General features: G+C 45.4%; 1 long non-coding RNA gene and 1 pseudogene across 1 annotated transcript in view; one reads left to right on the forward strand and one right to left on the reverse strand.

Annotated features, from left to right (window-relative positions):
- The window catches only part of LOC124229776 (uncharacterized), a 17,750-nt gene extending 16,752 nt beyond the window's left edge, over positions 1–998 (reverse strand). Inside the window, exon 1 of the long non-coding RNA XR_006885987.1 lies at positions 891–998. This is a non-coding gene — a long non-coding RNA (uncharacterized LOC124229776). The remainder of the gene's footprint in view (positions 1–890) is intronic.
- A 1,707-nt stretch (positions 999–2,705) lies between these two features.
- The window catches only part of LOC124230069 (bridging integrator 3-like), a 54,476-nt pseudogene continuing 40,200 nt past the window's right edge, over positions 2,706–16,981 (forward strand).

Genomic DNA, 16,981 nt, shown 5'->3' on the forward strand with positions numbered 1-16,981 from the left:
CATTCCACACAACCAGAAACTTACTCCATTCCACACAACCAGAAACTGGCGGCTCTGGAGTCCCACCTAAGAAGTCTGCAAGCTGGTCTACTGAGCCACTTAGTGACTGGACTATCCTGACATCAGATGGCATTCTTGTGAGGTCAGAAAGGAAACTAGAACTTAGTAGGACATTTGAGGATGTTATATTCAGCTCTGATGCTCAGTTTCCCCTTTCATGAAAGCGGAATCATTCTGGTTCTGCTCTTGGGGACTTGGGGTGAATCCAATGAGATAATGCATCTGAAGGAGCGTTGCACTTAGGAAAGAGGAATTCTTGTTATCACTGATCTGTTTCTGCAACAGGCCAATGAGTCTAAACTTGAGATCCGGCGCTAGGTAAGCCCTGGGTGTTTAAACAGGTCTGATGCCAAGGGGAATTCAGAAGTTCTGTAAACCTGGCCCCAGGCTGACCACTCCTTTTCAGAGCCTCTCAGAGCTGGAAAGCCTTTTAGAAATCATTCTAATCCAAATGCTCCCTTTACAGATTGGGACACTGAGGCCCAGAGAGGGTGTGTTACTTGATGAAGGTCACATGGAACTTAAAGAATGGATAGCAGGCTGACACAGTGAGGAAATGGAAAGGTATTGAAGACAAAAGGAAGAGAATGAACAAAGGCAGAAAAGTGACCTGTTTCCAGTAAGGTCTGAGAGCTACCCCAGGATTCTTTCCAAGGCCCCAGCTCCACTCAGACCCCTGGGCAGATAGCCCCATCCAGCTGGACCTGCAACCTCTTTGAAAGCGTCTGGAAACTTCAAAGACCAGAATCTGTGACTGTGGGGTCCCCTCTCTGCCCTGCCCAGCAGCTGTGCACCAGCCCTTCCCAGAGGAGAACAAGGGGAGGTCTTACCACAGAGGAGGCGTTTCCCACCGGGCAGCTCAGGGCATGTCAGTGCTCTTTCCACGAACGACCACAGGCCTGCGGGACCCAAGGCAGGAGGGGATGGGAGCAGAGCAGTCGTGACAGTGATGGACTCCTGGTCACCAAGGACTCAGAGGGTGGTTGCTGGGCGGGACCAGGTTTCCTGGGAGGCGCCCTGGTGTGGCAGGCCGCCAGGGGGCTGAGTGTTTTCTGGAATCTGTGTTCTGGAGCTTCCTCAGAGATCTGGGAGCGTCTTTTCTGAGGTCGATCTTGCTTCCCTGTGTGGTCCTGCTTGCCCTGCCTTCTCCCCTAAGCATCATTCTCTTTATGAGATGCACGTGGTTGGGAATCATACACCTGTGTTTCAAATCCAGCCTCCCCCACTGGTTGGCTTTGGACAGATCCCTTCTTTACCCTGAGATTCAGTTTCTTCATCTGTAAAATGGGGAAAAATAATAGCATGGACTCGAAGGTAAGTTGGTGACAAAATTAAATAAGAATATTAAAAAAATAATAATTTTGAGAGCTATCCATATGCAGATCCCTTAATTGAGCCAGATCACTATTACCTTATAAGTTAGCAATAACCAATAAAATAATTTTGTTTCTATTTTAAAGATTAAGAAAAACAAGGCTTGGGTGTTGAGAAATTACCCAAGACTCCACAGAGGCAACTGATAGAGCCAAGATGTGAATATACATATCCCAAATATCCAGGCACTATTTATTATGCTGAAAGATTTCAGCAGATGTGGGTAAAGGTACTTCAAATCGACTCCAAAATGGGGTTACTATTCCCAGCAGCAGCAGCAGCCCCAGTGTCCACACGCCTTGCCTCCTGGGGGAACCAGAGGGGCGGGAGATGGAGTGGCTGGGCTGGCAGGGAGGCTGCTCCTGGTAGCCAAGGACGCAGATGGCGGTTGCTGGGTGGGACCAGGGGCCTCCAGGTGGACTTGAGTCACCTCCTGGCACCTGCAGCCAGAGAGGGATGATGGCTCAACTCCCTCCAGGCTCCCTCTGTAGTTCTACAGTACAGAGTGCCCTGGGCTCAGGGGAGAGAGGGCAGCTCCCTTCTCACTGCTCCAGCCCAGCCTCCCAGATCAGTCTTCCCAAGGGACAGCTCTGTGAAGCCACCTCCTGCAGGCACGTGTCTCCCAGGGCCCCCAGCAGCCGTGGAGGTCGGGGTCCATAGCCTTCTCTGATCTCCAGCTTGTTCTATCACCACTTCTCCCTGGCTTGCTATACTCTGTCCAACCCAGTCTACTCACTGGCCTGAACCCACCTTTCACTTCACTGCCTTTGTTCATTCTGTTCCTTTTGTCGCCGATACCTTTCCGTTTCTTCACTTGTGTCAGCCTGCCATCCATTCTTTAAGTTCCATGTTAAATGGTCAAGAGTATGTACCTTAGAATCAGATACCTTGGGTTTGAATCTTGGTTCTGCTAGTTCCATGTGGTCTTGGGCAAGTCACTTAACATCTTCGTGTCTTAGTTTTCACTTCTACGAAATGAGGACGACTTTCGTGAAGATCGAGTGAGTATGTAAGGAAGGCACTTAGAACAATTCTTGACACATAATGAGCAACATCATCATTATTATAATTATCTGTCAAGAAGCCAGACCAGATCCCCAGTGGTTTCTCTTTCCTCTGTATAATTTGTGGCTTCTTGCTTATGAATGTGTCTTTCTCTGACTGATAGTATGACTGATTGAGCCGGCTGCCATACCCTCCTGGGCCATGCTTGTGGTGGGCTGAATAACGGCCCCTGAAATGTCCACGTCCTAACCCTGGAACCTGGGAACATGGCCTTCTATAGCAAAAGGGACTTTGCAGGTGTGATTAAGGTAAGGATCTGGAGATGGAAGATCACCCCAGATTATCCAGGTAGGTCCTAAATGTGATCACAAGTGTCCCCAGGAGAGGGAGGCAGAGGGGGATTTGACTACAGAAGCAGAAGTAGGAGAGGTAACCGTGCGAGCAAGAGGTTAGAGTGACCTGAAGAAGGGGTCATGAGCCAAGGAGCGCAGGTGGCTCCAGAGCTAGAAGAGGCAAGGGGACAGATTCTTCTCAACAGCTTCCAGAGGGACCAGCCCTGCTAAGCAGACCCCCTGACCTTAGCCCAGAGAGTCTGATTTTGGGCATCTGGCCTCCAAAACAGTAAGGGGATAAATCTGTGTTGTTATAAACCACCAAGTTTCTGATAATTTATTAGAGCAGCCATAGTAAACTAATGCAATGCTACTGAAGGATTCACTTCTTCACAGAACTGATCACACTCGGGCGTCAGTGGGCCAAGCAGAGTTCTTATAAACGACACATGTCCAGATTGGAGGAAAAGAGGTCTTCTATCTGTCGAGGTTACTAAACTGTGAGGATAAGGTGTTGAGGCTGTTGGCAGATATCTATATCCACACATACTGCCTTGTTTCAGCAGAAGGGGAGGAAGCCAGGGGAGAGCAGAAAGGGGATGAGATCAAAGAGCCTGGATCCAGCTATGCCCGAAGCTTAGGTTCTAGAATTTGCAAACACAGCAGTGATAAATTTCTCTTTTGCTTAAGATATTCAGACATGGGCTTTATTAATCATTACCAAGTATTCCTGACTAGTACAGAGACTCTTAAACTTCATGTTGCTAAAGTTCGTATATGGGGTGCAGTTAATAGATGAAAAGGCATTTTAAGTTTCACTCCAAATTCTGTGATAAACTTGAAGGAGTAAATTGATTTTGATCAAGTCAGATATTCTACTTAAGATTGTCCTCTGAGCTTATCTTGACGTAAAGGTTTTATAAAAGCCAACGTGAAACATAAAGACATTGGAGGGAAGCATTGCCTGTGCAGCTCTTCTGTCAGTTTAAAGGCACTCAGTGAAATTTGACATGTTTTTTTCAGACCCAAGGGAACCTCTGCTTTGCTGTTTCCTAGCCAAGTGACCTTGAACAAGCAATTTAACTCTTTTATCTTTAAGGTGGAGACGAACAGTAATTACCCCGAAGATTGCTATCAGGATTAGAGATAACATTCTCAGAGCCCCCCATATGTAATAACTTCCAATAAATTGTATTTTGTTTATAACAATAGCTGTTAAGATTTAGTGAATATTCATTATGTGCGAGACACTGTGCTAAGAGCTTTTCGTTTACTGTCCCATTTAATCTTTGCAACAATCTCATGAAGTAAGGACTATGAATGTCTCCCCTGTGAGATGAGGAACCTGAGGCTGAGAGGTGACCTGCTCCAGGAGGAGTCTGAGCTGCACTGGTGCGCCTGACTCGGCCAATGCTCCACACTCCTCTATGGATGTCAATTAGCCATTGTCGTTTTGTTTTGTTTTTTCTGTTTTTTTGAGGAAGATTAGCCCTGAGCTAACATCTGCTGCCAATCCCCCTCTTTTTGCTGAGGAAGACTGGCCCTGAGCTAATATCTGTGCCCATCTTCCTCCACTTTATATGCGGGACGCCTGCCACAGCATGGCTTGCCAAGTGGTGTCTTTGTTTAACAGCCCAAACCGACTAAGACTCTTGGTGGTAAACAGCAGAAACTCCCCTAGAGCTGACTCCAGCAGAAGTGGCGTTTTCATAAAGCCCACGTGCAGGAGTGAGCTCAGGCCTCCGGACAAGTCAGGGACGTGGAGATGAATCTTCTTTTTCTGACCCTTGTCTCTGCTCCATTCTGTGCATCAGCCTCATTTGTGCCTTTCTCTGCCACACATTGGGGTTTTCTGAACCCTCAGACCACAGGAAAGAACATCACCCATCACAATTTGTGGGTTTACATCATTTCCCTTTAAGAGACCAGTAAACCTAGACTTTCCTAGTCACATTTACTAGGGAGAAGAATATGGTCAGCCTAGTTTGGTTGGGAGACATCCGAACCAGTTCATTGTTGCACTGGGGGAAGGGAGATGAGAGCAGAATCACGTACAAAATGGCTGGTAGGAGCCTCGGCTGTGGAGAGACTGTATCCAGAAGCTGTTAGGAGCAGGAGGCAGGTAGAGGTGAATCCGAGGGGAGGTTGGATACCTGCCCGAGGTCGTGCAGCAAATGAGAGGAAGAGATGGTGCAGATCGACTCTGTCTGACTCTAAAGCGTTGCATCTTCTCTGGAAGAGTATGGTTTTAACCTCCATCGTCTACCAAGAGAGGCCTGGAAAATGTGGCTGTAATGGAAGGTCCTGGAGAGTGGCTGCCGAGCAGAGGTTCTAAACCACGGAGACGGTCTGCTGGCCTCTGTCGCCAGCTCATCCTGCCCCAGTTGGTAGGAATCTCCCCTGCTTTTAAGTTTTAATGTCTGTAAACCACAGAATGTCAGGGTTCAAAGGAAGCTCACAAGTTATCTAACCGTTCCTCCACCAGCCAGGTGGGGCGTGGACAGCCTTCACTACGTTCTCTCCCAGTGGTTGGGATGCCCCGAAGAGGCTGTGTGGTGGGAAACTGAAAGCCTTGACTCCGGACCAAAGGCTTGGTTCATTCTCCACTCTGCCGCTGCTCACTCGCTTGTCCTTGCAAATGCCTCGGCATTAGTGCTTGAGCATCCTCATCTGAAATTCAGGATAATAACAATAACTACATGTCATTTCTTCAAAGAAATATTTATTGTGCCCGTATCATGACAGGACCTCTTCCAAGTGTCTTATGTTTATTTATCATCATAATAATTCCACGAGGCAGGGGGTATTATTCTCAGTTAAGGAAACTGAGGCAGAGGGAAGTTGAGTGCATTGTCTACGGTCACACAGCTAGCTAGTGGGGGCTGGGATTAAGCCTGCATTCTGGCTACAGAGCTTGTGCACCACCCACCGTGTCACACCACCTCCCCCTGCTTTTGCAAAGAACAAGTGAGAAAAAATCTGTGAAGCATGTAGCACAGGTCCTGGCACCTGACGTACTCAACAAATATCAACGCCATCACTGCTCTCCTCCTGGCTCTAGCCTTCTTACCACCAGCCACTGAGGCCGAGGGCCGCACACCCCTCATTTCTTGCGGGCTGGTGGGAAAAGAGGGGAGCCTGCTCCGTGGCCTGGGAGAGGGACTCGTGTGGACACAGGACTGTTCAACGCCCCGTGCCCCCACTGCTAACTTTGGACCAGTCAGGATAATGTTCCCTCTTTTTAGAGGGAAGTGAGAAAGTGGTTGATAGAAGGAACACTTTTTGATAACATCCCTAAATGGCTTAAATTGATTTTCTGATTAAACTTACTATATTACTATCACTGATGTATCTATTAAATATTTATTGAGCATAATTTTAAGGCACAGGCTGAGTCGTTGAGGATACAGTGATGAATCAGATTTGAATGTCCCTCTCAAGATTACCAATAGGAGAGAAAAAATATGCTCATAAATAATCATAATGTAGGATATAAAGTAAGAAGAGCTAACAAGAAATAAATATGAAAATACAAAGGAAAGAGAAATTACTGCAGAACAGTGAGATTAGGGAAGATTTCATGGGAGAGTTAGCAAAGGAGGTGGCCCTTGTAAAGACAGATGGTAATTGGACATGTGAAAAGGGAAGAGCCAATAAGCTAAACTGAGAGAATAACATAAGTAGAGATTTTTTAAAAAGCAAGAAGTTGTGAGATGTGGTCAAGGAATAGTGTCTGGCTCCATCTGGAGAATGGTGGAAACAGCATTAGGAAGGCGAATTTGGGCCCGACTTAGAAGACCTTAGGTGTCGGTTTAGAATGCAAACGCTACTTTTGAGTAGGACAGAGACATTTGTGGTCTTACAGGAGGAATGAAATCACCTCACCCACGGTGTCAGTCAGTAGAGTCCAGGTTTTGCTGTGGGAACAGACAGCACTTAAATCTCAGTAGTGTAAGAAAACAAGTCTATTTTAACTCGTGCAAATTCTGCCTTGGATTTGGGCAGTTCTACAGGACAATTATCCCCCATGTGTTGGCTCAGCAATCTGTTCTCTGTGGACCCTGAGGCACCTTCCTTTCAACGCGCTTCCATGATGGCTGCAGCAACAGAAGAAGGTTCTGGAAGGTTACCCACCTGGAACTTAGCACTTTGTTTTAGAAGCCACACATGCTGCTTCTGCATATAGCTCATTGGCCAGACCAGTGGGCCAGGCCTGACCTGGTGAAAGAGGGGATGAGAAGTGTGGTCTCTGTGTTGCCTGGAGAAGCCCAGCCGTGTCTCCTACACCCATGCTTCAGAAAAGTCACTACGATTCAGAACAAGATTGTATTCACAAACACAACAGAGATATGTAGGCTTTCTCATAAACTATTAACAGAAATTTTCCTGTCTGATGCATTTCCCACTTTCAGATGAAAGAAATGTTGTTTATTGTTTATCCACCAACAGCACATAATGACAGAGACATCTACTTATTTCTGTAGGCCTCTTACCTCTAGAGTAGCATGAACTGCTGTGCACTGTGTGGCGTAGGCTCTGCCCACACACAGCTAACGCCTCGTTTTGCTGCATTTAACCACGTAAACCACGGCTGCCAAAGGAACACCTCCCAGCAGAACATGATGAGAGAAACCCACACTTGAAGAAGGAAGAACATCCACATAACGTGGATACAGTCTCCCATGTGTGACATTAACACATCATGTGTCTCAAAGTGTCTTTTACGTAGAGTGGAACTAGCACAGTTTAATCAGAAGCGCCTGAGCTCTGGAGTCAGAGAGACAGGTTAGCATCCTAACTCTACGAACAATTGCTCTGTGACTTTGGGCTTCAGTTTCTTCATTTTTAAATGGAATTGATAACAAGAGAATTGTCAAAAAATGTATTTCTGATAATACCTAAAGTTAAGTGAGACCCTGGTATGTGCCAAGCATTGTACATGTGATATTCTGTCATATGTCCGTCTGTCTCTCTGTTCACCTATATCTGTTTATCTATGGCCTGTCTATCTGTGTGTCTGTCTATCTATGTATCATCTGTCTATCATAGACATAAGTAAGGACATTGATTCAGTTCATATGTAGTGGGAGGGGGTGTTCCAGCTCAAGTCTACACTGGGATTTCAATGTGTCTGATGAACTAAACAGGTGACTAAGGCCTCAGCTAGTGGTTTGCAGGAGCGATATTTCCAGGGGTGGAGAGGAGCTGCTGAAGGACAGTAATGACATGGTTTTATGTGGGTATCTAGGACTGAGCCTGAGAAAGGGTGGGCATCATAGTGTTTGTCTAAATTTAGGTATCCCACCCTTGTACCCAAGTCTGTACTTAGCTAGAAGCAAGTGACAAGAGAGGTGGTGTGGGGAGACCCTGACACACAGCGATACAGCAGCATCTGCTGGTAAGCAGGTGACAAAGTGTGACACAGAGGAGAAAAGAGACAGCGTGTCCCTCCACTTGGTGTGAGCACTGTGAGACCAACATGGGCTGCCAGAGGCCCTTAGGGTGTGGTCCTTGGAGCCCTCTGGCCCACAGCATCCTTGGCAGATTGTTGACACCCTCCTGGAGGGCACCCTCATCTGTATCCTCAAGTGGCCTCCTGATCTATTACCATATCCTCAAGGGATAAAAAGAAAGCCCACAAGGACAGTGTGTTGGTCAGAATGCGTGGACTACCTCTGGGATCTTTTGAAATTTATGGGAGGCCTTGTCTTTAGTATCAGACCCATAGTTCTAACCCAAGTTCTGACAAGGAGGTGCTCAGAAAATGCTTTATCAAAGAGAGAAAGAAGGAATGACGAATTGTCCTAGCCCTCAAGTGAACGCCATCTTTCTTGGCAGGAGAGTGTTGGCCTTCTGGATGGAATGTTCTCGACTGTATGGACGGTCCAGAACCTTGCAGGACACTTAGCAGCGTAGGCCCTGAGCACTCGGTTTCAGGACTGCACTCCATTTACTGCGGCAATCAAAACATACGCCCCCGGTTCAAACGCCCACTGTGGGGATGCTGCTCGCTGGGGTTGAAATCCCCAGGTCTAGTGGGCCTCAACACTACTGTGCAGCCTTAGAGCCAGCGTTCCTGCAGGACCCATGGAGCCTCTGCAGGGCGGGGATTCCTCCTTCTCTGTGGCTCAGCACCTCGTGGCTGGGGTTTTCTCTTGCTTCCTTTGCCCACTGCTCCCGGAGTGTCCTAGAAAGGAGCTCCGCTTGACGTCCCCGTGTGCGTGTCCAGGGCCGTGAGTCGGCCAGGGCAGCCCAGTTTCCCCTGAGGAACCAATCCAGGCTCCTCAACGCTACCCACTTCTCGGTCTCTGTTGTCAGAAGACTAGAAGCTTCTCTGTATTGCATTCAAACTGCTGGAAGTTGTGAAAAGAGGAGTCAAATGGGGGTCGAAATACCAGCTTTGTTAACGGTCTGGTAGATCAGGGCTCTTTGGCAAAAGTAGACTGGGGAAGTTTTCTCCCTCAGAGGACATAATCCATGCTAGAGCCCTACAGATTCTGTCTGGAACAGCATGTGTGTGTGCGCGTGGGGGCGGGGGGGGGGGGGGGGCGGGGGGGGAAGATGCCCATCAGGATCGTTTGCTGCCTCGTATTCTTAAACGTCATTCTGTCTCCTGAAACTCCCCCACAAACCCGCCAGTGCTAATGAGCCCGCTAGGTGGCAGTAAAGCAGAAACGTCTGCGAGGAGAGTAGAAATCCCTTCAGAATTAGGATGCTTGTATGGACCACAACAACTGCAGCTGTAAAACATTATGTGTATCAGTTGGCATATTTGCTGATCAAATCTTTACAAGGTTCAAATAGGCTCATAAATACTCAGTTCTCTAGTTTGGCCTATTCGTCCTTCTTCTGTTTAAGACATTTTGAAGGGTTGCAAATCCAGCAAATGGTTGAAATATCAAAGCAATATGCCTCTGACAATTTGTTTTCCTGTGATTGAGGGAAAATATATATGCCTTGATTAGAAGCACTCCCCAAACAAGCCCAGTCTGCCGCATTCAAAGATGAGCTCATTTCTCACGCAAAGCACAGCACAGGCTGGAGTGAAACAACAGCTAAGTCGTTCTGCTACTCGAGTTTTGTGAGTTCCAATTCGCTTTCCACTCCCACAAGAGTCTCATTTGCAGGGATGTTTACATTTTTTTCTAAGCGGTTACTGACTGATGACAAAACCAGGCTGCAAAATCACAGGGTAGGGGTGCTACCAAAACACCTTTTCACTGGAGTTGGTCTCACATGGGTGGTTGAAAAGAGGAGTGAGCTGATTTACGGCTGCCTTGGGGAAACTGAGACCTGGGAGTCGGTGACCTGCCTGAAGACCCGTGACTGGTGAGTGACCCAGCCAGACAGTGAAACAGATTTCCCACAGGGCGCTGGATGGGCTGTGAAGCTGGTTACCTGCAGACCCACTCAAGAATTTTTGGTCGCCAAAGCAAGTTGAGCAGCTAAACTTCTCTCTGCTTTGTTTTTGGAAGATGTGCACACTGATCATTTTAGAAAAAGGGTAAAATTCCCCGGGAAGATGGACCTTCATCATATGGTGGCTACTTATCTTACGTTATTAGATAGGGATCTTGTTTCTGGCCAATCAATTCCCACCAATTCTGCCTTAGGGAACTTCTTTCAGCTTCTTGCTCAAAGCTCATGCACACACGCCCTTTGCTCTGTCTGGAAGCCTTGGCTCTGTTCTCCCCTGCTGAGCTCTGTTGGGCTGAGTTGGGTGGCTCTTTGATATGTTCCCCAGATACCCTCCCTCACTTTCCCCAGGGAGGAGCAACCCTTTGTTATAATTGCCTGAACTCCTTTAAGTACAGGGCAGAGACCACATCTGTTTTGCTAGTAGTTATCGCATGGAAGTGCTTGGCACACAAGATGTCCTTCAACACTTACTGCACAAAAGAGCAGTGGTCCTACCCCTGGCTTTTGCACAATGCTACTCTTTTTGAGGAGGAAATATTATTCAAGAATTTTAAATAATACAGAGGATAAAATGTTTAATGTATATCGCACATTACATATTACATATGTTTATAATCATTTGTGTATCTGTTTTAATTTTATCACTGTAATTGTATATACACATATTATAATTATATATATAATATCATCTATCTACCTATGTGTATATCTACATATCCATCAAGTATATAGGGACTTAATTATCTGTTTTGCTCTAGAGAAAGAGAAATTAATAATTATTGACCCCTGCTGTGTACCAGGCACTGTATTAGGTCTTTGAAAATATTGATGCTGTTTAATCTTCAAAAATAAGCAGCTCAAGTGAGGACATTAGAGCTCAGAAAACTAGATAACTTGTCATGCACTCAGAATGCAGGAAAGCTGGATTCACACCCAGGCCTGCCTTCCTCCCGAGTTCCTGGTATTGCCACTCCTAGGCCTGAAAGGGGCTCAGCGGGCAGGTGTGGCTTTGCTGACTCCAGGCAGCCCTGGGAGGCAGAGCTGAGTGGCGGGATCTGGGACTTCCAACCTTTACCTGGAGGAGCACTCTCCTTTCTGCACCAGACTTTCCCCTCCCTGCAACGAGAAAAGAAGGTAAGAACTCCTCGTCATGCAGCTGGAGTCATTTGGCAGATTCCAAGGTTTCATGAGGCCCAGACTTCCTGTTGGTTCTGCTTACACTGGGAAATGCATTATTTGGCAACTGCCTGGGGCCTGCATGAACAGCTGCTAACTTATAGCATTAGCTAATTCACAGATTCCTTGGTCCTCCGGCCTAGATCTTCTCAGAAGTTCAGGATTGGGAAATGTAGGGGAAGACGACATTTCCTCTACCCTCTCTGGGTTCGTCTGGCCGGAGAACGAATTAAGTTCACATGAGACAGAATAGCAGGAGAAAATTAAACAAAGCTTTATAACATGTATACATGGGAGAGGCTCAGGCAAGCTGGGCAACTCACCAAAATGGCTGAAGCCACCAACTTAAATATCATCTTCAGCTAAAGACAAAGGAGGATGTTGGTGGTGGGTGGAATCAGTTACAGGAGGTTACCAGACAAGCATAATAAACAGGAATAAGATTATTATGCAGATTTAAGTCCTTGCATTCTGTATTGATAGGAGTTTCTAGAGATAAGGTCATCTCCCTTCTTCCTGGTACAGAGAGGGAGACACCTTTACAGATGGAGATTTCCCTTACAAATGTAAATGTCTCTCAACAAAATGGTAAGTAAATTCTACTTTTCAGTTTCTTTCCTGTCTGCAGTGTATTAAAAGTAACCAGCCCCAAATAATTCTCATGCAAAAGAGACATATCTTGGGGTGGCCAATTCCAGGCCCCCACAGAAACAAATTTTGTAATCTATTTGTTTGCAAGTAAAAATGCATTTTCCAGCTCTCCCACTCCTTATGATGTGGGGTCAGTGAGCTGGAGTCGAACGAAAGATTTCTTGGACTCTCAAGTTCTGGTAGTAGTGCTCTTTTATTTAGAGAGTAGTGTGGAATAGCACGGGGACAGGACCCATGGGCAGTCAGAGCTGCTACCACAAACATGGGTTGAGAGTAGGGCTAAATTTAAGGCATAGGTATGTGAGTTATCTCTTTACAAGACAAAGGAAAGAATATGTAAAAAAAAAGTTGCTAAAATGGTATCAGTGCTGGTAGGGTCTGGTTATTGGGTGGTCCTATAACTTTTAGATAAAAGTCAAACTGGATTAAGTAAATGGCAGAAGCCACCACCTTAAATATTATCTTCAGCTAATGACAAAGGAGGATGTTGGGGTGGGCGGTCAGTTACATGAGGTTACCAGACAGTACACAACTTAAGTCCTTGCCTTCCCCATTAAGAGTTTCTAGAGATAAGGTCATCCCCCCTTCCTGCTGGTGCAGAGGGGGAGACACCCCCCACAGATGGAGATTTCCTTCACAAATGCAAATATCTCTCATCAGAGGGCAAGCAAATTCCACTCCTCAAAGCCTCCTTCTCATCTGCAGTTTTTAACAGTAACCAGCCTAAAATAATCCTCATCACTTAGTGATTCTTTTCCTAAGCTATGTTGCTGTACATTCATCAAGGAAATTTGCCATTTTCAATTTGGAGACTACAATTCAAGTCAGGGAAAGCCAAGTACCAGAATTCATTGGAAAAAAAAAATAGAAGCAATTTTAAAAAGGCAATGGCTGTATTTGCTCTGTAATAAGCAGAACATTAAAAAAAAAATCAATAATAAGAACAACAGCTGATGGTGATAACATCTTCCCTGACTCATAGGGATATTTAAGAGTAAAATGATGTAATTGATGGGAAAAACTTCGAAAAATAAAGCACCGTGCAGCACAAAACATTATGATTATTATACAATTGTCCTTAAGCACAGCTAAAAGTGAGCCTTAGCTCCCTCAGGACCAGGTGTCATCAGCAATAAATCGTTTATATGATTCCCTGAGTGCCAGCGATGTCTGCAGGGCTGCAGGCTCCTGTGCTTGTTCTTATGGCCTCTCCATTGGGTGTCAACAGATGGGCCGAGGCCAAGCTGCAACCTCTCTGGGTCTTTTTTCCCTTTCTTCTGGGTCTTTGAGATGAGGATTAATATTATTACTAACGGCTACCATCTACAGAGCAATTCTGTGTCTAAGGTACAAAGCACCTTGGGTTCACTATCTCATTGAATGCTTCCAATGTCCCTATGAAGTGCCTTATTTTATAGCTGAGGAAAACAAAGCGCAGAGCAGTAATAGCTAGGCCTGGATCACACAGCTAGAGTATGATGAGGTGTCTGTGGGATCCACAGACCTGAGAATCTGTGGAGCAGGCTGTGTAGACCTGACTCTCCAAACGCTTCCTCTAGCCCTCTTCTTTGGAGAATCTCCTCTCCCCCAGAACATATTCCACGGTATTCTAACAGGGCTGCTGATCTTGTGTACCCTTCCATGTCACCACAAAGTAAAAGTGTGACCAGGTCTAGCCTGTCACAATTCCCTGACTCTACTCCCATTAATTCTGGTCAATCAGAGTCCCTGGGATTTATCTATACAAAGTGGAGAGAGAGATTTACTCTCTCTCCTGTGGGATTGCCAGTCAGGATGAAGTAAGACTCAAGAAGACTGTAGTGTGAAAAAATCGAGTCAACAGAGTGCCAAAGGCAAGAGGAGAGCATTCAGACCACGTCCTTTAAGCCCTTGGGTCCAGCAGTCACTAGGTGAGACCCACCCTGCCCTTTCCAGTCTTTGGTAAATACCATTTTTTAAAAAAAGAACATTATTTTTTTTTAGAGCAGTTTTAGGTTCACAACAAAATTGAGAGGAAGGTACAGAGATTTCCCATATGCTCCTGGCTCCATACATGCGGGGTCACCTCCATTGTCCCCCACCAGAGCGCTCATTTGTTACGACCGATGACACTACATTGACACATTATCACCCAAAGTCCACAGTTCACTCCTGGTGTTGCACGTTCTGTGGGTTTGGACAAATGTATAATGACATGTATCCATCGTTATAGTATCATATGGAGCATTTTCACTGCCCTAAAATCCTCTGTGCTCCACTTGCTCACCTTGCCCTCCAGACCTTGGCAACCATTGATCTTTTTACTGTCTCTGCAGTTGTGCCTTTGCCAGAATGTTCTCTAGTTAGAATCATCCAGTGTGTGACCTTTTCAGACTGGCTTCTTTCACTCAGTAATATGCACTTAAGTTTCCTCCATGTCTTCTCATGGGTTAATAGCTCATTTCTTTTTGGTGGTGAATGATATTCCGTTGTTGGGATATTCAGTTTATTTATCCATTCACCCTCTGAAAGACATCTTGGTTGCTTCCAGGTTTTGGAAACAATGAATAAAGCTGTGGGAAACATCCATGTGCAGGTGTTTGTGTGGATATGAGTTTTCAGTAAATATCGATTTTAAAGCTAATTTGAGTTATATTTTTGAGACTTGCAACCAAAGGTTCCAATTAATATAATGTCTAACAAAGTATTGTGATACTGGTTATTATCCTTGGTTCTCACAGCAACCCTGTGCCCAGTATTCTTATAAATGACTTTTTCTAATGGAGATAAAATAAAAAACTAAAAAATATAGTGACACACTTGATATTTACATTCAGTGTCTGTGCCTCCAAGGACCTGGCTCTTTCCACAGGACCCTGTAGACACCGAAGGTGAATCCAGACCTGAAAGCTCATGCTAATGAGCTTCGATTTTACTGTAAAACAAAGGCAGATAATCAAGTATATTAGAATAACATCTCATTTATTCTGCATCATCCAAAAAAAGTATTCTTAACAAATATTTTTCTAGTTACTAAGGCACATACATATAAGAGCCCAAAACTTATTTTAATAACATCTTGATTTAAACCTAAAATATATTGTACAGTTTCCTGCCTTCCTGAAAACAGCTCTATCATGATTGTACTTTCCACTTGATGATCTGGGTCATGACAGACAACACGGTTTATTGTGTTGCTAATTTAATTGTTTGTCTTTCCCATTAGATGGTAAGGTCGTTGAGGGAGGTTAGCATGCCATTGTCATCATAGAAGTAATCTCGTCTGAATTTCCAGTTCTTGGCTCAGTATCTGGCATCTAATATTAACTGAGGTCTGACTGGTGAATGCATGCGTAAGTGGACCTGAATAGTTGTAAAATGAACCTGAATAATTGTAGCATAATTCAATTACAGTTTTAGCGGCTTACTGAAATATGCAGGAATGGCCCTTCCCTTAGTCCCAGCTGTGAAGGTTTTCCTGATTCTGTCTGCTTTTCAGTGTCTCACGTTCCTTCTCTTTTTCAAGATTTCAGCTGTCATACCAGCCTCTGACTCTGGGCCCTACTAGGCAGAGTGTAGAGAAGAAAGACAGTCTCCAGAATCTGATCAGCCTGCCTCCGCCCCTTTGCATTTGTGTGACCCGCCCCTGAACATACTTGACTTTCAATCTCCTCTGCAAGGTGGGAAGCCAGTAAGCCACCCCAAAGATGCGTGGTGAGGGTTAATTGAGATAAGGTGTAGCAATCACCAGGAGCTGAACAGCAAACATTTTCCATGAGGTTTCCAGAAGAGAAGGCAACAATGCCCAAGTAGTAAATGAGGCGAGGGAAAGCTTGAGCATGGCCTCCACAGAGCCAGGGTGTGGGTGAGGCTGCCTCACAGAAGGGTGTCCACTGTGGCCTTGACACGATGGCGTCAGCTCAGCCTGGGGCCAAGGCCAGGTTGAGAACAAGGAAGTCTTTCTGAATGATGGGAGGAAAACTGTTTGTTTTGAGAGTGAAAGAACATTTTTCAATGAGTAATGAAATGAGTGCACGTGTGTAGACACTTCTTCAGAGCCCACTGTCCTCCCCTGTGCGTGCAGACTCTGCAGACACCTCTGGGGCCCAGATCCAGATAGCTGTGTCTTACAGCTGGTCCTTTCCTGAGTAACCTCTTCCCCACTCATCAAAGATGGAGAAAGACGAACATCAGAAACAGTCTTGGGAGTGGGAGGCCCTCAGCGCTTGTTAGCCTGTCAGCACACGCACCTAACCAGAAATCCGCTGACCATGCTGTTAGGGTAGAGGGTGGCAGTTAAGAATATGGTCAGCGCTAGATCTGGGACGTTGCACAATTACTGACTCTGAGCCTCGTTCTACTTACCTGTGTAATGTGAATAAACATACCTAATTGGCACTATTGCACCCAGAGCTCGGTACGTAGAGTCATTCAACTGCTGTGGGTGTGAATATTTTGGGTGATTTCAGGTTGTCAGGGAATAAGAGGGCTGGCGGAACAGAGTCGCCCAGGTGTGACAGACTTGGCATGTTGAGGTCCTGGCCCCTCCCTCCCTCTCCTTGCCTTTCCACCCGGCTTTCGCCTGCCTTGTATAAATCTTTGTCATTTTCTATCTGTCTTTACTAAACATCTTTTGAGCATCTACTGCGTTCCTACAACTGAGTCATCAAAGCTTGTTTACAAAATACTTTCATTTTGCTTTTACATATTTTTCATTTCACAAAGTACATTAATACATTATGTATTATGTAAGTACATTATGTATTTTGTTTTATTTCAACACATTTTATTTTTCTATGACATATAATCAGAAAAATGCAAAAATCACAAGTGATCAATGAATTTTTACAAAGTACATTCCCCTGTGTCACCAGTACTGAGATCAAGGACAAGAACATTTCCTGTGTCTTAGAAATCCCCCCACTGCCTCTTCTTAGTCAAGGGTAACTGCTACTGTGTCTTGCAACATCTTAGATTAGTTTTCT

Source organism: Equus quagga, chromosome 18 (assembly GCF_021613505.1).
Source record: "Equus quagga isolate Etosha38 chromosome 18, UCLA_HA_Equagga_1.0, whole genome shotgun sequence".
Taxonomy (NCBI): Eukaryota; Metazoa; Chordata; class Mammalia; order Perissodactyla; family Equidae; genus Equus; species Equus quagga.